Source organism: Mustela nivalis (assembly GCF_964662115.1).
Source record: "Mustela nivalis genome assembly, chromosome: 17".
Lineage (NCBI taxonomy): Eukaryota > Metazoa > Chordata > Mammalia > Carnivora > Mustelidae > Mustela > Mustela nivalis.
In genome coordinates, this window is record NC_139036.1 from 47084315 (window position 1) to 47111945 (window position 27631).

The following is a 27631-nucleotide window of genomic DNA, read 5'->3' on the forward strand; positions in this document are numbered from 1 at the left end:
GCCGGCTTCCACCATGCTGGCTGCTGCCTGTCCAGGCCTTGGCCCTGACCTTGCCAAATGCCAGGTAGGGAAGTTAATTATTTTTGAATGATGTGATGTAAGAGATACACTTTTTTCCCCCCTTTGAGTGCATAACCAATATTCTCAATTATTTGAAATTCTTTCACATATGTTTGTGTCAGTAGCGGAGGGTCTATCCTCTTTCACTAACTTATTCTTCTATTGATGAGCCAATATGATACTTTAATTACTGTGATTGTATAACATGTTCTGATATCTGGTAAGAAGACCCTCAGGGGTGCCTGGGTGGCTCAGTGGGTTGAACCTCTGCCTTCGGCTCAGGTCATGATCTCGGGGTCCTGGGATTGAGCCCTGCATCAGGCTCGGTGGGGAGCCTGCTCAGCGGGGAGCCTGCTTACCCCCCCTCCACTCCCCAGCTCTGCCTGTCTCTCTGTCTGCTTGTGATCTCTCTCTGTCAAATAAATAAATAAAAATCTTAAAAAAAAAAAAAAAGGAGACGACCCTCATGATACTTAACAAAAGTCTAGCTTTTTTTTTTTTTTAAAGATTTCATTTATTTATTTGTCAGAGAGAGAGAGAGAGAGCAGGCACAGGCAGACAGAGTGGCAGCAGAGGCAGAGGGAGAAGCAGGCTCTCTGCAGAGCAAGGAGCCCGATATGGGACTCGATCCCACGACGCTGGGATCATGACCTGAGCTGAAGGCAGCCGTTTCACCAACTGAGCCACCCAGGCGTCCCCAAAGTCTAGCTATTTTTAAGTATTTATTCTTCCAGATGGATTTTAGAATTAGCCTGTCAGGGGCACCTGGGTGGTTTAGTCGGTTAAGCAACTGCCTTTGGTTCGGGTCATCATCTCAGGGTCCTGGGACTGAGTCTTGTATTGGACTCCCTACTCAGCAGGGGAGTCTGCTTGTCCCTCTGCTTCCTCTCCCTGCTTGTTCTCTCTCTCTTACTCCCTGTCCCTTTCTCAAATGAATAAATAAATAAATAATCTTAAAAAAATTATCCTGTCAATTTTGTTAAAATTCCTATTGTAATTTTGATTGGAATTACACTGAATTTATAAATTATTTGGGTAAAATGGCATCTTTACAATAATGAGTCTTCCCATGGGGGAGAATGGTATGCCTCTTCATTTCTGCAGTTTTGCACTTCCCTTCAGCGAATACTTAAGAGTTTTCTTTGTGTGAGTATTGAACATAGAGTTTGTTCCTAGGTTTGAAAAAACTTGGGGAGGGGGTGGGCATTATTAATGAGATCTTTCCATTTCATTTTCTTTCCATATATGTTGTATGTTGTTGAGATTAGGCTGCATAGACAGTTCTGTATCCTCTTTTTTAGTTTAATGTTTTGCCATATAAATTTCCTAATAAAAATATAGTTTTTCCTGTTGCATATTTGTCCAACAAATATGTATGTGTCATAATTTACTTAACCATTCTTTAGGGTTGGTAGATTGCTTCTGATTTTTAAAATGCTAAATACTACTGTGATGGACATCTTTGTGCATAAATCTTTGTTCTATTTTGGATTATTCCTTAAAATGTACTCCTTTAAGTGATATTTCTTTATCTTCTGTATTATATAGCTATTCCTTGAGAAAGTCTTGGATAACACAAAATCAGGATAAGTTGAAATTATCTTCTTTTTAAAAGTTTTAATATTTTGCTCTTATTCAATTACTTATTTTACAAAATAGACCTACATTCTTCCTAACTCTTTGTCACTTTTTGGACATGATTAAGAGTAACAAAACGGGGCATAAAAGCAAACAGCAGTTTCATAATCCAAGCTGATGTATGAGAGTCTATCTGGGACCAAAAGCCATGCAAGACTGACCACAGAGGTCCATTATCTCCTTGTACCTGCAAATTCTGCCCTTACATTCTTTCTTTGCGTTGCTCATTTGTATACTTGACTTCTTCAGATTTCTCTGTGTGATATAAAATCTCTCACATCTTCAAAATTTTATTATGTGCCTTATGGAACTATTTACATAAAGCTGAGTGCTGCATAACTCAGGGAATGTCTTTATACTGAATGTAATTTAATTTTCTTGACTTTTCAGGGTTAATATAGAATCAATTTAAAAAATTTCTTCCCTAAGGCCCATGGAGGTATGTAGGATTGTTTTTCTCCTGTGCTAAAGGCACTAAATCACTGTGTTTTTTGATCATTAAGGCATAAATTTCTATGCCTTTTCCCATCTCTACACTGTTTAAGACTTCCAGCGTTTTCTTCTCACTGCTATCTGCATGCCTGCATGCAATAGTTTCTCATCCCTCTTCCAGTTTGCTGTTTTTAATTTTTTATGAGTTTGGAAACCAGATTGCCAGGTCTTTTAAAATCGAATCCAAGTAAAAATTAATAGCCTCTGAGAAAGGACTTCGATGAATCGAAGCTCTAGCAGTAATGGGCATAATCTTTAGGCCACGGACTTTGGTGATTTTTGCTTTGTTTTTGCAGAGGTCTTTTTCCATCTCCTTTATTTCCCTGGGTCTTTGTGGTGTTCCAGATAGATGAGATCATTGGATAACCAAGTTCCATATAATGAAGCTCCATGACAATTATTATATTGGTAACATGAAGATGCCTCTTTTTCTTTTCCTCTACTGAATTTTGATTCTTTATTTTCTTTTGTTCTTTTCATATTGTGTGTCAGGCTGGTTGACTAAATCTAGAGAAAATGTTAATTGGGCTTCAGATGTGTGAGATAAGGTCCGATGTAAAACTTTACTTCCCCTAGATTTTCTTCCTTGCACTTCTTTTTAATAACTATAACTTCTCTATATTTCCCATCAATAAAGCTACAATTCCCTCGTATTTAAAGTAATTCATTTCTTTTTTTTTTTTTAAGAGTTTATTTATTTATTTGACAGACAGAAATCACAAGTAGATGGAGAGGCAGGCAGAGAGAGAGAGAGAGAGGAGGAAGCAGGCTCCCTGCTGAGCAGAGAGCCCGATGCGGGTCTCATCCCAGGACCCTGAGATCATGACCTGAGCCGAAGGCAGCGGCTTAACCCACTGAGCCACCCAGGTGCCCAAAGTAATTCATTTCTTATCTAAAGATTCTTTTGATTAAAAAGAAGTGAAATGTATTCCATTATATGTAAGAAAGAAAAGACAATTTACACAACTCTACTGTATTCTTTCCTTTTACTCATGGCTAATTGATAAGGGCTGTGGTACTAAACCAAGATTGTGTGCTCATTCTCTGCAGAGGCCAATCATTCCCCCTTTGCTTCTTAGCACCTCTCCTAATATTTCCAAACTACCGTGTAACTACTTAGGTGCTCTGAGTGAGGGGATATAGCAGGTTCATTAAAACCCATGCAATATAGGAGAATCAGCTCAATTTAATACTTATTAATGCAGAATCCAAGGATAGAAATGGGACGGATCCATGGACTCAAATGCCACTAAGGTAGGTTCTCTAACTTCTGACCTATGTTTTTCTCTATGAGACTCTCTCTGTTTTCCTCTCTCCTCTCATTCTGCATTTAAGCATTTTCTCTTCCTCAGGCTCACATTAGGAAACAGATTAGTTAACAGCATCCATAGTTTCAGCTACTATGGTGAGACGGATTTGAACTTCTGGATATAAAGCACAAAAATTCCAGACAGGGCTCTGATGGGCCAAGTTTGCCTGTGTCAAGAGCTTTCTGGCAGCTAATTCCAAGGGTATCCATTACAAAATGTGTAACCTGTACAAATATGAATAATCTTTTTTTTCCTAAAAGGGAGGATCCATTGGTTCTATTAGATTCTTAATTGATTTGTAATTCAAAAGCAATAAAAAACTACTACAAACACAAAATATGCTAACACCATCCCTTTCTGTCTTCTCTTTCAAACCAAGCCTGCTGACTCCCCTGCTTCTGTCATAGGTACCACGGTCTTCTAGAGTCTTGTCACCTTGCTGTATATTGATTTCTCACTCTTCTTTACCTTCAGAAAGTTCTGTTAATTCTTCCCATGCAATGGCTGTTGTAACTATCCCTTTCTATTCCCACTGCCACAATTCTTTTTTTTTTTTTTAAAGATTTTATTTATTTATTTGTCAGGGACAGAGGGAGGGAGAGCAAGCGAGCACAGGCAGACAGAGAGGCAGGCAGAGGGAGAAGCAGGCTCCCTGCTGAGCAAGGAGCCCGATGTGGAACTTGATCCCAGGAAGCTGGGATCATGACCTGAGCCGAAGGCAGCCGCTCAACCAACTGAGCCACCCAGGCGTCCCCACTGCCACAATTCTTGACTATCAGCGGTCACCTTCTTTAGCTCATAAAATACTAGTATCTTCTTAACCATGTCCTTATCATTTGTCCTCCCATGCTGAAATCCACCCTACTAGAGAAAGTTTTAAACATTGTCTTCTTGTCATCCTTCTGCTCAGAGACTTCATGGTGTCTTCCTTTCCTGGGCACCACACTCTGCAGTTTGGTCCTGGCCCTTTTTCCCCAACCTCTTACCAATCAAATGTTACCAGATGTTTTATCTCTTGATTAGTAAGTAGTCTTCTATTCATCCACTCTTAATTGCTCATTGGTCTGTTTTTTAGATTTGTACCCTATTTGTAGTTAACACCAAGGCTTGTCTTTGTTAAGGAGGCAACTCCCCTCCAAAAGGCACTTATTCTTTGATTTAAGAGTTGTTATGCTGGGGCACCTGGGTGGCTCAGTGGGTTAAAGCCTCTGGCTCTGGCTCAGGTCATGATCCCAGGGTCCTGGGATCAAGCCCTGCATTGGGTTCTCTGCTCTGTGTGGAGCCTGTTTCCTCCTCTCTCTCTGCCTGCCTCTCTGCCTACTTGTGATCTCTGTCAAATAAATTAAAAAATCTTAAAAAAAAAAAAAAAAAGAGTTGTTATGCTAAGGGAGCCTGGGTGGCTCAGTTGTTAAGCATCTGCCTTCTGCTCTGGTCATGATCCCAGGGTCCTGGGATTCAGCGCCAGGGTCCTGGGATCCAGCCCTGTGTCAGGCTCCCTGCTCAATGGGAAGCCTGCTTCTCCCTCTCCCACTCCCCCTGCTTGTGTTCCCTCTCTTGCTGTGTCTCTGTCAAATAAATAAATAAAATCTAAAAAAAAAAAAAAAAAGCAAAAAAAGAGTTATGCTTATTCCTTGCTTTAAACTTTTATTGATTCTCTAGGGCCCTCCCTGGAATAGTTCTTCCTTCTTTCCAATTGTATTTTTTCCGGGGGTATAGCTCAGTGGTAGAGCATTTGACTGCATTTGTATTTTTTCCTATTCTACTTTGCTCAAGCAGCAGTACCATACCATTCCAGTCAAACTTACCTCTCTTCCTTTTATGAATTATCACAGAATCTGCTATTTTACTCATGTCTTAACACTTAATTCTATAATATGCTGTATTAATATTTAAGTGTTTAAAGTACTTTGTTTCCTATAGTAAGCAAGACATCCCTCAAACTGTTAAATATGCACTGTGGTACTTACTATAGTTATAAGCATTCAGTAGGCACAAATACTTGTCAAGCATTTATAAATGTCAATTAAAAATATATGGAGTTTTGCTTGTTCATATTGTACATGACATTTTCACTTTCCCAAAGAAAAAAAAAAAGTGATTTACCAGAAACTTCTTTTAAGTAATAGCTCCTCTATCTGAAAATGCTATTATGTGTTAGTCTTAAAATTATTAAATATTCATCCAAAGACCGAGGTGGGAGTTGGTGGGGAAAATGTCGAAGCTATTGAGTTTAGAATTATTAATTGAAGTTAAGAAGAAATGAGATTATGAAAAACAATCAATGGGAAAAATATCTCTTACATCAACTATTGAGAGAGACTTTCATTGTGTCATATGGTTCACATTTTTCAAATGATGTATTCTGTGTTCTCATTTATATTTCATAGACCATTATCTTGAGGATAACTGATAGAGGATAAAGTTTGTTTGGGTTTACACTGTGATCTTGACTTGGTCATTTAACCTCTCAAAGCACCTCCCCCACCACCAATTTAGAAACCTGAGACAATATTGATGGGATATTGTGAGAATTAAATGCAATAGAATATATAAGGCATTTAGTAAAGTATTTGCAGCCAGTAGGCAAACAGTGAATGCTGGATGTCATTATTCTTTATTCAATAGGGAGAGAATTGAAAAAAGGGGTAGGCAAGGTGAGCCTGATGGTTTGCTTAAGAGACTTAGAGGTGCCGGGGAAGACGTGCAGGGGTGAGTATGAGTGTGCAGAGTTGACAGATCAAGACAGGACACTTTGACTGGTATAGATGGAACTGATAAGTTGGTAGGTATAAGGTAAGGTTGGGTTAATTTATGCAAATTTGCATATTCCCCTTAATGGCATATGTTATGTTTCCAAACTTAAGTTATAGACTAAATGATCATTTTGACTAGAATGGATTTTTAGTAGGTTAAAAAAAATTAGCATTCTCAGGCTTTCAGGTATCTTTGACAGAAAAGCAAATCAGGGAGAAGAGCTGAGAACAGGGGTGACTTCTCTCTCTAATGTTGCTCACCATCTCTACTATACCCCACCCTTACCTCTGTCAAGGACAGAGGGTTTCCTTCACAAAGTTAGAGTGTGGCAGCAAATTGCAAGACATAACAGCAGTATTATGTGGAAGAGAATGGGCTGAATAGAATCATGCTGGATGATCAAAACAGCAAGGCAGTGAGTTCATTCAGTGGGTACTCAGTGTGAGCATGGTATCTGGGAAAGGTCAGCCAAAAGAAATGGAGACTGATCTTTGGGAGTATGATGAGGACAGTGAGTCAGAGTTACTCACTTCATCAGAGCAAGAGACCCTGTGGGTCTCAGCTATTAGATCTTACTGTGGGAAAATCCAATAAAGAGAGATTTGCTGCTAAAACTGAACAATTATAGTGTTTTTCTAATTTCCAGGAAAAATGGACTTCAAGGCTTTCATTTTGGGAATTTTTATTAAACTTTTGGTACTTTCTACTTTGTGAAAAGTTGCAAACAAATTTTAAAGGAAAAACATGGACCTATTATTTCTTAAAACTACATTTTTTAAAATATGTGAGAGATCTGCATAAACATCATATAGCCAGATTTAGCGCTGGTAAAATTGTCATGTCCATATGGCAGAATTAAATCTATCAATATTTCATGGTGTTCCACAATGAGCACAATAATTTCTAAGTACTGCTACCTGAACTAGTTTGAAAACTAACACATTAGACCCCTGACTGCCTTTTGTTATTTCTTGTGGGAAGGAATGTTATTAGCCTCACTGAAACTCACAAAGGTTGAGATACAAAGTAATCTTTAAAATAAACAAATAAAAAACCCAAAGGAAAACTGAATAGGGCAAATCTGAATGCAAAAAGAACAAGATAACAAATAGCTACTGCTTCCTGAGCACTTACTATATACCAGGTTCTGGGCTATTTTTCAAAGATAATTTCATTTAATTTTTACAATTACCCTGTGAGGTATCATCATCCACATTAGACAAATGAAGAAAAGAAGGCTCAGAGACTTGCTTAAGGTCACATAGCTGGTAAGTCATATGTGACACTGCGATTTAAACCCAGGTTTCCAGACTCCAATCATGATGATGTTGTAGTGCCTCTTTACGTGTATGAATAAACCTTTTTGCATATGTATTAACCCTTGCAGTCATTAGCTAGATCAAGATATTGAACATTTCCAGCAACCCAGAAGGCTCCCTCCTGCACTGTCAAATCGCCCATAAATAATCATTATCATGCGACTATCACCATAGATAGGTTATAGTTAGAGTTAATCTAAGTTTTTGGAGTTATCACCAAAAGATTCCATATATCAATCCTTCGCCTTGCCATTTTAGCTGTAGTATTCAAAGCTGCTCCAACTTTTCAAGCATTCATTATAGAAAATAGCTGTTGAAAATGGCGTCGTATTCCATTTCTTCTATTATTCTGAAGTTAATACCAATTTTTAAAAAGCCAAAGAGACTCCTGGATGAAGTAGGTTCAAAGAACTGTTCGCAAACAAACAAACTTATCTTGAGAACACCACGGAACACGTTCCTTGACTGAGGTAGTTTGGGGGGCATCTATTTCCAATCATTTCGTCTCATTAGGAAACAGATGACCAGGAAAGGTCGTCTCAGTTTATGAACAGTAAGATTAGCCAGGAAGAGTATGTAATAGTGATTGCTTTGCATCATCTCACAGAACGCGAAAAAATTTATGTCCAGATATCTTCCACAGTTGGCTTGGTGTTTTATGATGCAAGGGAAAGGAAAAGGGGAAGAATCTCTAGGTGGGGGGTAATGGGGAAGTCAGACCTCGGAGGAGGCTTTAATGCGGTGGCTTTCCGTGCCTTGCCCACTAGCTCTGAAAACCACATTACTTCTGTCCCAGCTGGCAGCGACAGAAACAGCGTCACAACTTCACCTCTGGTTCTCAAGCTGTGGTTGGTGAATTTTCGGCAATTATTCTAGATAACATAGTCTCCCTTCTCTCTCCTCCCTTCCCACCCACCTCCCCACCCAAGGCTGGTTTTGCACCTCATTCTGATTCCCACCACAGCCAACTGTGGCATTTGGAGCAGTTTACATATTACAGTTGAGCATCAGGCAAAGGATAACCGACGTACGTAGGGTTTGACGATTCTGGGAGTGATGCGTACGTAAGGTGACTGAAGTGGGGGGAAATCTAGAGGAACGTTCTGCCCATTAAAGCAGGAGGACAGGCCCAGAAGTGGGCGCACGTGACAGCAGCAGCACCTCGAGAGTGACATCACCCCTCCGGGGGCGGAGCCGAACTATTTAGGGCCTTGTCTGCTACTGAGCTTCCACCCCTCTTCCGCACCAAACCCCTCGACCCCACCAGTCAGAGCCCCCTGAGGAAACGAGAAATGCCCAGACCTCACAGAGCGGCAGAGTCAGGGCCCAACCTCTCCGCGCAGGGAAGGGTTCGGTCTTCGCTCTCTCTCCCAGCCACTCCCCACCCCCAAACTGTGGAGGGGGCGGGGGCGCGCGCACTCCACCACGCACGCGCCCCCACGCACGCGCTCTCCCTCCGCGCTCGCGCTCCTCCCCACCCCGGCCCGGAGGGGGCGGGGCTGCGGGCGGCCTGAGAGGGTGCGACGCCCCCGGCGCGGCGGCGGCGCTAGCGAGCGGCCGGCCGGGCGCGGGTTGCTGGGCGCGCTGTTCCGGCGGGGCCCGCTGGCACAGCCGCCTCACGCGAGCCGCCCGCCGGGCGGGGGAAGCTGTGAGCACTCCGAGCGCCGGGCGCGGGGCTGCCGGCGCTGCCCTCCCGCCGCCGCCCTCCGCGCCTCCTCCGGGCGGCCCCGCCCCCGTTCCCATCCCCCTCGCGCTCACCTCCCGGCTGTGCCGCGCGCGAGGCGGAGCAAGGCGCCCGCCGCAGCTGCCGCCGCTGCCGCCGCCACCGCCGCCGCCGCGCTAAGGGGCGAGAGCCTGCACCCGCGTCGCCGCTGACAAGAGGACCGCCGCGGGCTGCGCTTGCCCGCCGCGAGGCCCCGCCGCGCCTTTCCGGGGCGCAGACCCACCGCGGACGTTGGAGCGCAGCGAGGTGCTCTGGGAATCGCGGGCGGCGCCGGTGGGCGGCGCGGTCCTCACTGGGGATCCCGGGGGCTGGGGCTTGACCCCGAGGTGCAGCGAGCCCCTGAGAGCCGCAGGTAAGAGACCCGGGGAGCGGCGGAAGGAGGGGTCGCTTCAGTGACAGGGGCGTTCGCTTCCAGTGTCTTGGCTCCAGGGAGAGGGGCGGGGGCGAGCAGGGAAGCAGCGAAACGGGCTGCGAGCGAAGTGCCTCCGGTGTCCAAGGTGTGGGGAACGTTGGCTCCAAATGTGGCACTCAGGGTGGCTTCAGGTGGGGCCAGGGACGGTCACTTCGGTGTCACCGAAGGTGTCATGGAATTTGGTACCGAGAGAGTCTCTAGATGACGGGGACCCAGGATGAGATGCGAGGCAGATTGCTAAACGTGGCAGGCAGTGTGGTGCAGAACGAGTTGCAAAATGTGCCCCCAGAATGCAGCATAAAAAAGTAGTTGTGAAATGTGCCAGGTAAGGCGCAGGGTGGGTTGGCCTGTGTGGCATCGAAATTGATGGTAGAAGTGTTGTGAGCGATATTAACAATCCCTCTGGGAAAGGAGATGTAGTCTAAGAAAAGATTAATAAGGCTCATTGCTAGATATTTTATCACAGGAAATCGAGAGGAGCTATGATATGCTATTTTTTTGAGATAGAGATAGTACGTACCCACGTGAAAGAAAAAAAGCGTATTGTGTCTGGTTGTGAGATGGGAAAGAAAAAATAAGGCTAAAATAATTCTAGGATTTGCTGTCAGCTTGTAGAGAGCACTGATAGCATTGTATCCTGGCTTTTATTTCAGTTGTGGAATGTTTAAAATGGGTTTCACAAAACATAAACAATGATCATTAACATTAGGAAGATTTGGTGTTTTGGGTGTCTTTCACGCTGTTCTCTCCTCCTCTCCAGGAAAAGAAACACAATAAACAAAAAACCGCCACATTTTGATCATAATTTTGAGTTCAAGATCATTAGGCAAAGGGATTTTTTCCCCCTATGTGCTGCTGTCTTCATTTTCACACAGGTGAAAATATCTGGAATGAAGAAAACAAAACAATATGGTGAACAAAAGGGATAAATTTTCAGGCATTTTGAGGGGTTGGAGCCAAAAGCTATTGCAGTGGTTAATTACAGTGAATGACAGTAGTGATATATTCTTGCGTGTTCTTCACGTTGGGGTGGCAAAATAGGGGAAAAAATGGAATACAGTAAATGTAGCATAAAAAGCAGCAACATGGATACTGTCAGTGGAGCACTTCTTACAGCGTTTCCCAGGTACATCATCTTAGGAATGTGAGCACAAGAATAAAATAGTATTCTCTCTCCATCTCTGTTTGTCTTTATGTATGAAATTACCCACATGCTGCAAAACATTGTGACTTCCATTTAAGAAGGACATCTGTGGTTTGAGAGGATTGTCAGAAAATAGCTGGAATTTCAGAAGTAACAAAAGATAGTTCAATGAGCTTTGCAATAGAACTTACATATGTGTGTTCAATGAGTGTCTATATGGTATGAAACAAGCAGAAATAATCTGGATGCGTTCATTAGGATGTAGTTAATGACTGAGAATTTAGTGGTTTGTGTTGTGATGATTGTATAGAGAAAGTGAATTACTTGCCTGAAGAATGTTGTTTTTATAATAACAGTAAGTAATTTGCTAGATAATATGAAAATTCATACTGATTGGCTTCTTCCTGCATCCGCATTCAGACACTGAGGGATCATTTGCTTCAAAGAGAAAACTGGATTTTACTTGGTGATTAATAATGGGTTTTAGCTCTAGTGTTCTATAGGTATGTCCCTCACCTTGAGTCTATGTTGGGGCTAAAGCAGAGAGGAGAGGGCAAAGGAGAATAAAGAGCAGTTCTGTTGGGTCTTCCTGTTTTGTTCTGACTGTAAGCCATATGTACTGCCACCCCCTACTGTCTGCAGAAAGAGGTGTTTCAGAGCCCCATTCTTTTCTTGTTATCACTGCCCCCTTGTGTAAGGGAAGAAATTGATAGTTGCACTTGGGAAAACCGCTCTCAGATTGTTCTTGACAGGGTTGTTATGTGGTTCTATTAATAATCTATTCTTTTCAGAGTTGCAGGGCTTCTAACTTACTGTTTATCAGGCTTCAGATTTAATGTCTGTTTTTAATAGTATCCAGTTTTAGTCAGTAATTCAAATTGCAGAGAATGTTTTTAATATTTTTGGGAAGATGGGAGTCCTGTTACTAGTAGAAGTAGTAGAAGTACTAGTTGTAATAACTTACCCTCTTATGGCTCTTATTCTGTGCCATTCCCGTTATACATGTTTTAATCAATTTCAATACCCTATGAAGTGTGTAATGCTATTTACGTCTTACTGCTGAGAAACTGAAACACAGAGATGTTCAATAACTTGCATAGGACAGTCAAGAAACAGATTTACCTGGCAAGTGGAAGAGTTGAGTTTCAGTAAGACACATACATGTTAAACCTACAAATATACCAAAAATAGAGTTATTTTTGGTAAGAACATATCTCTTACGGGATTTATTTTTGTAATTTATCTCTGGAATTTTGAGTAGAGGTGTATCAGTTCTTTTTATGTAGTTAAGGAGATATAGTGATGGAAGTTGGTTTTAGGGGGACTTTAAAGATAGTTACTTTCAGGTGGCTTGGGGTGTGTGTGTGTGTGTGTGTGTGTGTGTGTGTGTATACACAGTTTGCTGTAAAGGTTTACTGGTGCTTTTAAAGAGGTAGTACACCACACACACAGAGATCTATACATTCTCTCTTTAAAAGCACCAGTAAATCAGGGCGCCTGGGTGGCTCAGTGGGTTAAAGCCTCTGCCTTGAGCTCAGGTCATGATCTCAGGGTCCTGGGATGGAGCCCCGCATCAGGCTCTCTGCTCAGCGGGGAGCCTGCTTCCCCCTCTCTCTCTGCCTGCCTCTCTGCCTACTTGTGATCTCTATCAAATAAATAAATAAAATCTAAAAAAAATAAAAAAATAAAAGCACCAGTAAATCTTTCCTGCTAACTTTCTCAATGAAAATTGAGGAGAAATTATCTATTTTCCTACCTATTCATATTTTTATGATTTATTTTATTTTAAAAAGTAACAAATATGGATTGTATGAATGTGTATATTTTATCGCTTCCATCAATAACTGGTGGCTCAGATTTTTGTCACACTTACACATTCATATATATAACATATGAAATCATATTTATAAAAAATATGTAAAGTATAAAGAATAGTGGGGGCACTTGGGTGGCTCGGTTCAGTTCATGATCTCAGGGTTGTCAGATTGAGCCCTGTGTTGGGCTTCTGTGCTGGGTGTGGAGCCTGCTTAAGATTTTCTCTTTCCTTGTCCCCCTCCCCCACTCCCTAATAAAAAGAAGAAAAAAGAAAAAAGAATAAATCAAATCACCTCTTATATGTGTAACAATTATTTTCTTCTGTAAGCCAAACTTTCTGCCATTCTATAAATCATATACCTCATGTAATCAAACATTTCTTTCATTTTTATGTATGTTTGTTGATAAGGGAATTCAAGATAATCTACTGATTATGGCTTAGTTTTATTTAGGATGTACACTTATGTACTCTAGTATATTTAGTAAATTGTCATAGACGTAGATCATGCTCTGTATTTTGGATTGGGTGGTAGTTCCTTTTAGCATACTTCATTTATGAAACCTAATTTGATGTTTGCATCTTTATCGTAAAGGTTTACAAAATTTGTTAAACATGCGATGATTTCCCTCTTCCATGTTTGATTTTTGGATGTCCCATGCTGGCACTCTAGCTTTCCCCCATACTTCCCCATAAATGCCTTCTCTCTTTTCACGTTTTTTGAAAGATTTTGCATGCATTATTTTGAATGGAGAAGAAAGTAAGCCTTGAAGGAGGTATAATAATCCCCTCTTATCTGTGGGGGATACATTGCAAGACCCTCAGTGGGATGCCTGAAACCATGGATAGTACTGAACCCTATATATACTGTTTTTTTCTATGAGTATATACACACAATAAAGTATAATTTATAAATTATGCATAGTAAGAGATTAACAATGGTAAGGTAGAACATTTATAACAGTATATTATAATAAAGTTGTGAGAATATGGTCTCTCCTCTCTAATTATCTTACTGTATTGAATTCATTTTTCTTGTGATGACCCAAGATGATAAAATGCCTATGTGATGAGATGAAATGAAGTGAATGGTGTAGGCGATGTGATGTAGCCTTGTGTCACTATTGACCTTCTGACTATACATCAGAACGAGGATCATCTGCTTCTGGACTGTGGGTGGATTAGCAGGGGACTAACATATACTAAGCCAGTACTAGTTCCAAAGAGGGAATATTAGGATAGTTGATTTTTTTTTTTTTTTTTAATTTGAGTGAAAGACAGAGCATTGACCAGGGGGGAAGGGCGGAGGGAGTGTGAGAAGCCGACTTGTGGCTGACATGGAGCCCTACACTCCATCCCAGGACCCTGCGATCACGATCCAAGCCGAAGGCAAATACTTAACAACTGAGCCACCCAGGCACCCCCGCCTAACATGGTCATCTGATATGTCATTCTTTTCTTCAGAATCTTATTGTAGCACTTCATCACTTAATGTATAAAACCGAAACTCCTTCCCAAACCGTGTAGAGTCCTTTGTGATGGTCTGATCTTTGCCTCCTCTTTAGACTCATTGTCACATTCTTCAAAGTTCTAGGCATCAGGAGATAGGTATAGAGAAATATATATACATACACCCACCCATCTAGAATATTATTCAGAGTAACTCCTGGACTATAGTGAAAACAGACTCGCCTGGGTGGCTCAGTGGGTTAAAGCCTCTGCTTTCCGGCTCGGGTCATGATCCCAGGGTCCTGGGATCGAGCCCCGCATCGGGCTCTCTGCTCAGCGGGGAGCCTGCTTCCTCCTCTCTCTGAATGCCTCTCTGCCTACTTGTGATCTCTGTCAAATAAATAAATAAAATCTTAAAAAAAAAAAAAAAAGAAAACAGACTCTAAAGATAAACTAATTTTTATTTCTTTTTTATTTCCTGGGTTGGGGAGAGGAAGATTAGAAGTTTCCCTGTGTGATGTTTAGCTGAATTTTTTTCATTGTATATTACAGAGGTTGTCAGGCTACAGTGCATGGGCAAAATGTAGCCCAGTGTCTGTTTTTGTATGACCTGCAAGCTAAAATTGTTTTTTATATTTTTAAATGATTGAAAGATATGAAAAAAAGAATAATGCATTGTGATATGTGAAAATTATAGGAAATTCAAATTCACTGGCCATGAAGAAAGTTTTATTGGCATATGGCCATGCTCATTCATTTACGTGTTGGTTATGGCAGTTCTTTGTGTACAGCCACAGACTTAGGTAGTTTCTATAGAAACCTAAGAATACACAAAACCTAAATATTTACTATCTAGACCTTTACAGATGATGTTTCCAGGTCTTAGGTTATTATATAAATGGTCATTGAATGTCAGGTATGTCTGTTGAAGGCTCTTGCAGGGCATAATTTCTTCGATCTATTGAGAAAAGATTGGCTACTTTGCTTTAGTAGGGATTGATCTGACAGTCTCCATGTGACAGCCATATTGTGTCTAACTCTGAAGAAGTTTCTGACAAAGTATATTCTTTTTCTTAGATGAGGTATCCCACCTGAGAGTTTTGGAGCATAGTATATGAGAACATTTTTCTTTGTTTGCCCAAGTCTCAGTCTCTCTTTTGCATATTTTATGTTAAAAAAGATTGTCGTTACATTAAAAAAAAAAGAAAACCCTTGATTTTTTTGTATTAGTTTGTTATACAGATATCTTGTGTTTAAAAGTATATGAGTTGAGTTAGATTAGTTATATTGGAAAAATTGAGGGATTTTTATGCAGTATATCAATGCATTAAATCATACACTTAAATATTTGGTGACTGTGTACTGTGTATAATTAGTTTTACTACTGTAGTCTTTCAGTTGAAGGTGGACATTTCATATTCTTCCTTAAATCAAAACTAATAGTGTAATTCAGAATTCTGTGTCCAAATATTCATTCTATTCTGAGAAAAATATAAGTAAAAAAATCCCATGTATCAAAGTTTGTCACTTCCCTAAAGTTTTACTGGTCAATGTTGCTAAGTTTTACTGTTTTCATTAGGTGGCAAAGGTATCATGAAAAGGAAAACAGTAGGCACCTAGGTGGCTCAGATGGTTAAGCATCTGCCTTTGGCTCAGGTCACAATCTCAGGGTCCTGGGGATGGAGTCTCTCATTAGGTTTCCTGCTCAGTGGTGAGTCTGCTTCTCCCTCTGCCCCTGTGCCCAGCTCACGCAGGCATGCTTGCGCTCTCTCTCTTTCTCTCACAAAAATAGATAAATAAAATCTTTAAAAACAAAACAAAACAAAAGAAATTAAAGGAAAACAGTGATTCAAACATTCCTTTTTATAGATATCGAAGTATTGCTGACCTAAAATTCACAAAACAATATATATAAGCAATAATAATGGAAAACTTATTTACTTGAAACAGGTATCTTTGGACTAGGTAGCCATGCTTTATTTCCTTGTTTGTAATACTGTACTTGCATTATCATATCTGATTATATCAGATGACGATGGATTATAGAAATTGATAACATGAAGAAATATGGCAACAGTTTTTTATTGCCATGAAAACCCACCTATAGATCTAGCCATATAAGTAGATTAGTTAGTTATTAAACTTGGAAATGGGACTAGGTGTGTAGATACTGTGATTTTAGTCATTTTAGTCATGGAGATTTTAGTCATTTTGGTCATGAAGAATCTGCCTCAGAACTCAGTAAATTCCTTCTGTCTAAATGAAGGAAGTCTTTTCTTAGCCCTTTGTAATCTTGGGTTGTGGGGTCCCACAATTTCTAGCTCTAGTTGCTGAAATTTGGTAGGGCAAAGCTAGTCAGGTTATAGAAGCTTGCTGGGTATGTGTTGTTACTCTAGAATTCTGTTTTTGTTCCAATTCCAAGGGATTCTCTTGGGTTCCTTTGGATTGGGAATTAGGGTGAAAGTAATTAGTTTTATTAGACATGTGGGATGAAGATTTACTACATACCCAAACCCTGTTTTAGCATCAGAGAATCTTAGCTCACTCTTTTTAGGGTTTTGAAGAGGAAGAAAGACTTCCTTTGGAAGTTATCAGACATTCCTTTACTTTATTTTATTTTCTTTTTAGAGGGGAGAGTGACAGAGGGAGAGAGAGACTCTTAAGCAGGTTCCATGCTTCCTGTGGATCCTGAGGTGGTGATGTATCTCATGACCTTGAGATCATGACCTGAGTGGAAATCAAGAGTCAGATGCTTAACTGACTGAGCTGCCCAGGCTCCCTGCACATTTCATTATGATAGAATGACAATACTGTTGTTCAGTTGTAAGAAGCTTTTGAAATTCTACAACCACGAGACCCATTTTATAGTAGAAAGAACACGAATTTGTGTGTTTTTGAATCACGAAAACAGGTTCGAATTATTGTGCTGTCACTTAATAAATGTACGAGGGGCTAAAATCTATCTTGCAGGTTTTCAATGATGGCAAAGTGAAATAATATCAGTGAAAATCCTTAGGACAATGTCTGGTACTTAAGGAATGGCAATTTTTATTAGGCTTTGGAAATCATCCTGGATTTCTCTTCATTGATGCATGCTTCACCCAACTCCTCTGCACAGTTTTCTATTAGCCTGTCAGTCCAGCTTTTCCTTGTTATCTTGTTTTGCTCTCCTTTTCAGCCTTGCAAGGCATTTAAAAGACACCATGGTAATTAAGCTACTGATTTATTTTGTATCCTGAAATTTTCTTTTATGAAAGATTTGATGAGAGCTGAGAAGGAGAGTTCTTAAATAACTGCATATTTAAAAACAAAGAGTCTTAGAAGTGAGATGCTCTTGGGCAGACTTCTGGTGTGCATACCTTTTTGGGCTATTTCCCTTTAAGTACCACAAACTCGACAAAAAAATTAGTTTTTAATCTTCCTTATAAAATAGCAAACCATGCCATTTCTTGAGACTGTGAGCCCTTTGACAGTTCATTTTTCAACTCGGTCATGTAAATGTCAGTTTTTAATAAACATTTCTTCCTTTTGTGAATAACTGGAATTTTCTGTGATAACTTTATCCCCTATCACCCATGCTAATGTTGATAGCTTTTTGTAATTTTTCTTTTTTAAAATTGGGTATGTGATAATCAGTTAAAGTGGTTGCTTTTCTTTTGTGATTTACTTCATAAAAAAGCCTTGTCTACTTACAGTGTAAAATAATACATCTAGAAAAAATCACCCCTGTTTCTTTAGTATAAATATTCAAATCTCATTTTTTCTTGAGTTTCCATTATTTCTGTAACATTTTGCCCATTTTTGCTAATCAGTGTATCATGCATACAGTTATTCATTGAATATTTTTCTTTGACACACTTTCTCTTAGTTTTATTCGTAGTTGTCAAAATATCCATGAGTGGATAAGTTTGTGCTGGTTATAAAAGAAAAACTGGTTCATCCTAAAGACATTTTGCTTAATGCACTTCAGAAAGACTACTTATATGCAACTTTGGGTCCAGATTGGATTGTTTTGTATTTTTAAATAAATTAATTTCGTAATAATTCCTCTCCTTGCTTTATATAATTTAACTCTAATTTTGTCTTTGGATGCATTAAAATTAGTCATTTACTGGTTGTCAACTAATGTTAATTATCTTTACTTTTAATAGGTAACTGTTATCGCCCCCCCATTCTACATTTATTAAAAACTTATAAAAGTCAGACTCTGCTTGCAACCACGAAAATAAACAAGTAAGAGTGAATAAAGGAAAAGTTAGTATTTTCCTCTCCCCTCAGGTCTCTCCCTTCTCCAGTTTTCCTCCGTGGAGTAGCCAGCATTAACCAACACTGAGTATTTTTCAACATCTTTTTCTCACTCAAAATCATATACATACATACACACACATACAGGTTTTTGTAACTTGCTTTATTCTTTTAAGAATGTATCATGGCATCTCTCCAGTTTAGTAAATGGAACTCTAATTTTAAAAAGCTGAATAACATTCCAAGGGAAATTACACCATAATTTATGCTGTTGTTCCCCAACTGATGGACATTAAGATTGTTTTCTTTCTTTCTTTTTTTTGGCCATCATAAACATTAGTCCACTCTTACTCATGGCCAGAGAAGGAAACATTCTTCTTCTTCTTTTTTTTTTTTTAAATATTTATTTATTTATTTTAGCAAGAGGGCATGTGTGAGTGTGGGGAAGGGTTCAGGGGAAGGGAGAGAGAGAGAGAATCTCCGGCAGTCTCCTCCTGAGCACGGAGCCCACTGCAGTGCTGGATCTCACAACCCTGAGATTACCACCTGAGCTGAAATCAAGAGTTGGACATTCAACCAACTGAGCCACCCAGTCAGAGAAGCAAACATTCTAAAATATTAGCAAGATTAAACTAGTAGTATATTTAAGAAATAATATATCAGAGTTTATTCCAGGGAGGAATAAACATAATTTACTATATAAAAAAATTACAAGATCAAAACTATATAATTACCTCTCTCTTTTGGTATGAATTGGAAAACTTTATATTGTATTTATACAAAATAACATAGGGAGATGCCGCCTGCCTATGTGGACAGTGGTCTAAGTTTTGTACAATTCTTTGACCCTCAAAGTTGATAGAAGCCTTTTTTCCAGAGTCTTTGGGGGACGTTGTGGGGCCTGGGCCTCAACTTAGACTTTGGCCTGACTCCTGGAATTTGGTTACTAAAGCCTGGTACCTTTGACACTGTGGAAATGAGTATACTTCCTGAGACTGGGATGGATGGTAAGAGTGAGCCTATCCAACTTAGGGTTGGCGTCTTTTAAGATCTTGTGTTTGATTACTCTGGGCTTAATGAGCACCTTGTGGCCTCTGTACTGGTGCTCATTGTTTGGAAATATTGGCCTGAATCTTTTTCAGGCCTTTTTTGTGCTTGTTGGCAAAATATGCATTCCTTAGGATCTAATTTTCTTGAAGCTTTCTAGGGCTGGTTGTATATGATGTTCTTGGATTTGGCCATTCTGTACTGCCAGTCACAACTCTGGGAGTGGTAGAGACTGGAAGAAAAGAAACCCATGGCTATCTTGGGACGCCTGGTTGGCTTAGTTGGTTAAGCAGCTGCCTTCGACTCAGGTCGATCCCAGCGTCCTAGGATCGAGTCCCACATCGGGCTCCTTGCTTGGCAGGGAGCCTGCTTCTCCCTCTGCCTCTGCCTGCCATTCTGTCTGCCTGTGCTCGCTCTCCCTCTCTCTCTCTCTGATAAATAAATAAAATCTTAAAAAAAAAAAAGAAAAAGAAAAAAGAAAAGAAACCCATGGCTATCTTAATGGATGCCAAAAAAGCATATGGAGTAATTTCCTCAGTGGATGTAGCACAATTTCTGAATCCTTGTTTGACCGAAAATGCCTGTCTTATCTTGGCTGAATAGTGTTCTTGGCTCATCACCCCCCTCTTATTTTTCCTGCTATATAACATATATACCACCGTTTTCAGGCTGGTGCAATAGATAAGTCTGATGCCAGTCTGATTCTCCTTTCTTTATGAGTAACTGGTTCTTCATTTCCTACACAGTGTTGCCACCCTTATGTACCCTGAGATTTTTAGATCTAATCTCATTCCGCACTTTAACCCTTTTATAGCCTAGGAAACCCAGTGCTGCTCATTCATCTCTCATTTTCTGGACTCCTTTCTGTAGTTCTGTATGTCCCCCTTTCTGACCCCAGTCCCCCACCTGTTTTTTCCTTAATGTTTAGTAATAGTGTAGTAAAATAATTTTGGTTGTTCTCAGTTGATATTCTCAGGTACACATTGAGCTCTTTAAAAATGTAGTTTAAAATCTTTCTTTATTTCAGGGAACTTTAAAAAAAATTATTATTTTTACTACTCTGTTCTTTGCTTGGATTTCCTTCTTCCAGAGTTCCTATCACTGTATATTCAATCTTCGTTGCCTGTTTTCAATATTTGTCAGTTTTTCTCAAATCTTTTTGATTTCTTTGAGTTTTAAAATTTTCTTCTTTTTTACTTTGTATTTTTCTTAAGGGGTTATCTGTTTTTATTTACTCTTTATTTCTGGAATGATTCTTTCCATTTGTTTTTAATTATTTTGAGTTTTGTCATTTTGAGTTTTTATAATTCTTACATCTGTTATTCTTTCATGTTTTGTGCCATTCTGTTAAGGTCTTTTAGTTTATTTTGAAATAGCATGTTACAGGTTTTTTTTTGTTTTGTTTTGTTTTTTAAGATTTTATTTATTTGAGAGATAGAGAACAAGAGCAAGCAAGAGCTCAAGAGTTGGGTATGGGGAAGGAGAAGCAGATTCCCTGCTGAGCAAGGAGCTCAATGTGGGGCTCAATCCCAGGATGCTAGGGTCATGACCTGAGCCAAAGGCAACTGCTTAACCCACTGAGCCATCCAGGCGCCCCTAGCATTTCACAGCTTTGATCTGAGGGCATGTCTCTCTGGCGTGCTTTCATCATTTGTAGGGATGTTATTCTGCCCCTTAATCTCTCTTCTTGTAACTTAGTAGATGGAATTGACCTGATATTTTCTGTGACTCATTTTTATTTGAAATTAATTTCAAAAAATCTTTTAGAAAGTGGCTGGATTCAGGAAAACTTTTTCTAATTTCCTAGAGCTTTTTCTGTGGTTGTTTTTGTGCAGTGTTAAAAAATATGGTGCATGTGTTCTGAGATTTCCTGGCCTTATTCTCCTCCAGTAGTTTTGTCTGGACCTTTTCTTACCTTCATCTCTCTTGTCTGATCCCAATTTTCACCCCTCTATGATCACTGAACCCTTTTCTCTGTGTCTTCTGGAGTTCACTGTCAGTCATCTGCAAAACTTCCTTTATTTTTAACCTCTTCTCTAAACATGAATATCTTCTTGCTTTCAGTAAATTTACCTTTCCCCTGGGGGTGCTACTTCCCCATGGAGTTCTTAAGTGGTGGCTCCTCCTAGTGGCATGGGTTAAGTGTTCTCTTTGCTTTCTTTTAGCTTGTGGGGGCGGGGTAGGGGGGGTGGTTCACTGGAACTCTCCTACTACTCCAGTTGTGATTTTTGGTGATTACAGTATCTACACAGATGAGCCTTCTGGTGTTCTGGCCTCGTGACTTCCTCTCTTCTACTGCTCTTGCCCTTTGCTTCAGCCATTCACTTTTATGGCATATCTGGTGCAGATGTTTTTAAACCCTCAGTGTATCTGCATTAACTGGGAGCTTTGAGAAACTACAGGGATCACTCCCAGAGAGTCTGATTTGGTTAATCTGAGGTGTGGCTTGGTATGCTAGTTTTAAGTGTTCTGGGGTGACTTTAATGTGCAGCCAGGATTGAAAGTCATTGTTCCACAACTCGTTATTAACAATAGCTACAACTTTATGTAATGTAATTTCTGGCATTTTACTCTCCAACTACCACTTCCAGTTTTTCTGGCTCACTTCTAAGTACCCAACAACCTTAAATCTTTGACCTCAACTGGGACCTTTTAATTTACCACCGTTTCACTTTTCCTCCATATATACTTGTTCTCAATTCCTTTTGTGACTCGGTGATTTCCTATTTCAGTATTCCTCTATGCATACATGTTCTCAGTTCCTTTTTTGACTTGCTGAATTCTCATTGTAATTGCTCTTCTGCATCTATACTCAACCCCCTTTACCTCTCTCCCTTGGTTGGTCTTGCCTGGCAAAACCCAATTCTATTTGAAACCAACTCTACTTTTTTACACCTGTGTACTTGTAGCTGTGTATGTCTGGAGCAACACAACCATGCTGACTTTAAATTCTTAGTTAATACCCAGTGACTTTAAATTCATTGCTTAATGCTGCCAAGCTATCCTACTTTATTATTTTAGTTCTGCCATGCTCCCATTTGCTTAGGTGATTATATCTTTTCCTTGCATGCAAATCTTCAATATTTCCCTTTGCATCCTCCCTTTCAGCTGGTGACCTTCCTATTTCATTAAGAAAATAGAAACAATCTTCCTAACACCTGTGTCTTTACCAGTTATTGTGAATTAACTGTCTTTTCCTCCTTTGAAGGTCATTCCCACCAATTGTTCCTTTGAGCCCATCCCTTCTTGACTTCTCAAGGACATTCTTCCTGCAGTTCTTCCTGTTTTTCCTTTTCTGGATCACTGTCAGTAGCATAAGAGCATATTGTAATTTCTTTCATCTGAAAGAAACAGTCTCTTGACCTTACTAACCCTTGTAGCTACTACCTCATTTCTTTTATCATTTATGCTAGACTCTGTAAAACAGTTATCTGTGTTTACCTTATCCAACTCTCTCTTTTTTAAAATAGCTTTATTGAGGTAGATTTTTCATATTTCAGATTTTGCCCATTTTAACAGTACAATTGGATGATTTTGGGTAAATTTATAGAACTGTGCAGTCATCACCACAGTCCAGTTTTACAATATTTTCATCATTCCCCAAAATTCTTCAAGCTCATTTGCATTCAGTCTCCATTCCTACCCCTTCCTACCCTTAGGCAACCACTCATCTGCCTTTCTTTCTATAAATTGGCCTTTGGACATTCATACAAAAGGGATCATAAGTATGTAGTTTTGTTTTATAATAGTCTTGCTTCTGTCTTCTTTCACTTAGCCTAATTTTTTGAGGTTAATATTTCATTCCTTTTTATTACTGAATATAATTTCATTTTATGGACATACAAATCCATACATTTCGATTTTTTCCAGTTTTTGGCTTTTATGAATAATGCTGCTATAATCATTCATTTACAAGCCTTGGTGTGACTATATGGCTTCATTTCTCCTGGATAGATCCCTAGGAGTGGAATTGCTGGCTTTGTGATCCACTTCGAGTAAATTTTTGGATATGGTATGAGGTAAGGATCTAGGTTTGTTTTTTCTCCATATAGGTATCCAGTTGCCCCAACACCATTTGTTGAAAAGACTATCCTTTCTTGCAGTGAATTGTCTTAATAAAATTAAAAAAAAAAATCGATACTTGGGGCCTGAGAAGGGGTTATCATCCATGATATACTGGCTGTATCACTATTTGGTACTTTGTGTTAAATCCTCAGTCCATTAGTTTATTGTTTGCTTAGAACAGGAGTAGAGCCTCAGGCTAGGAGCTCTGACACTGCCTCTGGTCACTTGCCGTGAGATGGCTACTTTAATTGGTAGTGCTATTAATTGAGTCCTGTTAGGCAGCAGCAGTAGCAATGCTCCTGGTTTTCATGGCCTGGTCCATCATGCTTGAGCCACTACTTGTAGGAGCCCCACTGGGGAGAATGAGAGTAGCCCCAGGCAAAAATGCCACAGGCTTCCATCATTCTTCCCCAATGTTGCCTAGTTTGCTTGAATCATCATTTCTTAGTTTGTTGTACGTCTTTAGTTAATTTCCAGAGTGTTGTTTAAGTCAGATCTCCATTCTCTTTGAACCCATTTAGCCAGGTTTCCTCTCCCACCATTTCACTGCAGCTTCTTCTTGTGGTCATCAGTGACTTTCTTATTGCTTAATCCAGTGGTAGTTTCTTAGTCTCTGTTGCTTGATCTATCAGTACTGTTTGATATAATTGATTAGACTCCCCTTGAAGTCTTTGACTTCCAAGATAGCACTGTCTCTTGGATACTCCCGTTTTTGTGAATTTCTTTCACTTAGTCCTCCTCATTCTAATAAGCCTATAAAACTTGTAGGGCCTTAGGAATTTTATCTCTCCTGAGGACATAATTTCTCCTACTGCCATCTCAAGAGATGCCCTTCCCTTTTTTTTCTTCTCATAACCCTCATGGCACTGGATAGGAAAATAGATACTCTCTTCATTTACCCCTTTCAAGATTTAAATCTTTCTTCTCTCTTCCCTAAAATTCTCTAGCTTTGAAGTCTATGCCATCACATATTATTTACTACACAACCCCTGTTGCTGTTGACTATTTCCCGGTTCATCCCCTGTAATGAATTCTGATGATTATCATCTGGGATTAGACCAAACTTCACATGTTAAGGACACAGTTGTCCACAGGACAACTTTCACTTCGGACACCAGCTGCAGGCTTGGGGGTTCCCAGAATCATCCTCATTTCTAACCAACTGGCTGCAAATGTGGGAGTTCCTGCTACTCCCTCAGGTTTGATAATTTACTAGAATAGCTATAGAACTTAGGAAAGTGCTAAACTTACACAGTTTTACTGTGGCAAAAAGGATACAAAACAGAACCAGCCAAAAGAAGGGACACATAGAGTAAGGCTTAGGAAGCTCTCAAATGTGCAGCTTCTGGTGTCCTCCCTGTTTGGAATCAGGACACATCATCCCCCTGGAGTTTTTTCCTTCTGGCACGTCAGTGTATTTACAGTACACAGAGTATTGCAAACCCTGAAGTTCACCCAGACTTTGGTGTCCAGAGTTTTTATTGGGGCTTTGGTATGTAGGCATGTTTGATTGAATCATTGACCATTGGTTAAACTCAGTCTCTAGCCCCTGTCCCCTCACTGGAAGGCAGACTGTGATAATCATGTCTCAAAGCCCTAACCCTCTGATTACATGGATGGTCTTTTAGGTAAAGCTAGCCCTCATTGAGTCATTTTATTAGCATGAACTATTTAGGGGCCCACCATGAATCATCTCCTTAGCATAGGCTATCAGGGTCCACCATGAATAACAATGACACTCCTGTCGCTCAGGAAATTCCTAGGATTTGGAGACTACCTCCCAGCTACCAGGAATGAAAGCCAGCCAAATTCTTGATTTTACAGGATTCCTTCCTTCTTCTTACTTTTTTGTTTGTTTGTTTATACTCTTCTTTTCTCTCACCAGTACTATGTCTGATCTCAATTCTTGGTGATTTCAACCATATAGATATTTTTTCAACATTCAGATCTTTCAGTTCTTTGAATCTCCATCAGTGATCTTGTCTTCCACCCTACGTAAATCATTCGTTACCAAAGTTATACTTAGATTGTGCTAATTATTGCAGCTTCTCCGTAATTTCAATTTTATGTTTCCTACTCTTTGATCACCATTTGCTCTTTTTTTTTTTTTTTAAAGATTTTATTTATTTATTTGACAGAGAGAAATCACAAGTAGTCGGAGAGGCAGGCAGAGAGAGAGAGAGAGAGGAGGAAGCAGGCTCCCTGCTGAGCAGAGAGCCCCATGCGGGACTCGATCCCAGGACCCTGAGATCATGACCTGAGCCGAAGGCAGCAGCTTAACCCACTGAGCTACCCAGGCATTCCCCATATGCTCTTTCTAAATCTTTTTCCCTTTAGTACCCTGACTCCAGTAATTCTTTAACCCCACTAGGACCTCTAATCTACTGGTTTTACCATCATTTCATTGTCTCACTCTTGATAACTCTTTCCTTTCTGAACTCAGATCACACATAACTATAGTTATCCCTTGCACATACACCTTTGATATTTCTTCTTTCTTGATTTGTTGTCCTTGCTGTGCCAAAACCACATTCCTCATTAAATCTACTAACTACCTGTTCTATGCCTGCCCACATGATGCTGAATGTAGTTAGTGAAAACCATACAACCAGCTGATTGGTTTCATTTTAAATTCATGGCCATAAACCTGAAGCGGAGCCCTAATGCTTCCAGGTAATCATGATATATATCCTTAGTCTAGTAGTTGGGAGAATGAATGGATGATTATTTTATACCTTTTCTCTCTTTTTTCCCCTCTCATCTCACTTCTAATACTTCCATTCTTTTTCTCAGCTAAGGACTTTTCTTCCTACTTTATTGAAAAGGTTGAGGAGGACTTCTGTATTCCACAGTCATATTTACTTCTTTATCAGCATTTGCATTCACATATTCTGACAGTTACTATGGAACTATGCCTACTTCTGCCCGAGGCAGTTCCTCTATTAGTGCACCAGATCATATCCACTCTTGCCTAATCAAGAACATTGCCTGAATTATTTTCTCCTCCTTCAGTTTTTTTCTTCTCTGACTCATTTCCATCAGCACAAACATGTTATTTCTCTCATGTTAAAAAAAAAAGTTTTTTTTTTTACCTTACTTTTCCCTCCAACTATCACCTAATTTCTTTGTTCCCTCTTGTAGCAAGCCTTTCAAGAGTTGTCTCTATAATGCTCTTCCATTTTTCTCTTCCCATTCTTTTTTCAAATTTTGAATTTTTTACTTTGGAATTAAAACATACAGTAGTGCCAGCTCTCACAGGTAAGGACTCATTTTTACCAGACTGCTCCCTCTTATCCCAACTTCAGATGCTAATCTCAAGTTCAGGTTGTCATCTGTGCTTTTGATCAACTGGCTGTAAATTAGAGCTTCCAGTGCCCCTTTCCTCAGGTTTAATACATTTGCTAGAGCGGTTCATAGAACTCAGGGAGACATATTTACCAGTTTATTAAAGGTCATGGTAAAGGATACAGATGAACAGCCAGATGAAGAGATATATAGAGTGAGGTGTGGGAGGGTCCCAAGTGCAGGAGCTTCTGGCCCAGTGGAATTGAGGTATGTCACCCTCCCTGTGTGCTGTGTTCGGCAGCCTAGAATTTCCTTGAACCCCACGCTATTGGGATTTTATAGAGGCTTCCTCATGTACGTATGATCAGTTATTTACGTTTCTAGTCCCCCCCTGCCGTCTTTGGAGGATATGGAATAAAGCTGAAAATTCCAAGCTTCTAAGCATGGTTTGGTCTTACTGGTGACCAACCCCCATTTAGAGTCATCCAGGAGCCTACCCAGAGTCACCTCATTAGAACAGAAGATGCACCCCTTGTGCTGTAATTATTTAGGAATTTACAAGGGTTTTAGGAGCCCTGTGTTAGTGAGAGATCTAAGACAAATATTAGAACAAGAGATGTGCCCAGTGTTTGTATCACTTAGGAAATTACAATGGTTTTAGGAACTCTGTGCCAGAAACTGGGGGCAGAGATCAATATGTATGTTTTCTGTGATTTCACAGTATTCTACTATGGAAAAGCCAGCCAAGCCTTTGTCTTCCATTCCTTAATTAATAATATGAACTCACAGGTTCCTACTTTATTTGGTGGGCTATGATCTATTTCTCTTATTTGTTCATGCTTAGATTGTTCCTGGTTTTCCCAATGGGAGCAGCT

The 27631-nt window shown here is 39.9% G+C and overlaps 1 protein-coding gene across 11 annotated transcripts in view; it reads left to right on the forward strand.

The window, feature by feature from the left end:
* Positions 1-9085: 9085 nt before the first annotated feature.
* TANC2 (tetratricopeptide repeat, ankyrin repeat and coiled-coil containing 2) overlaps positions 9086-27631 on the forward strand; it is a 360787-nt gene continuing 342241 nt past the window's right edge. For 8 of the 11 annotated variants that reach the window (XM_082706548.1, XM_082706539.1, XM_082706540.1 and 5 more), the window contains exon 1: positions 9102-9648. The gene's annotated coding sequence lies outside the window, so the exon portion shown is untranslated. Of the gene's footprint in view, positions 9649-27631 lie in introns of all 11 variants that reach the window. The other 3 variants (XM_082706545.1, XM_082706546.1, XM_082706542.1) reach the window with 2 other exon arrangements.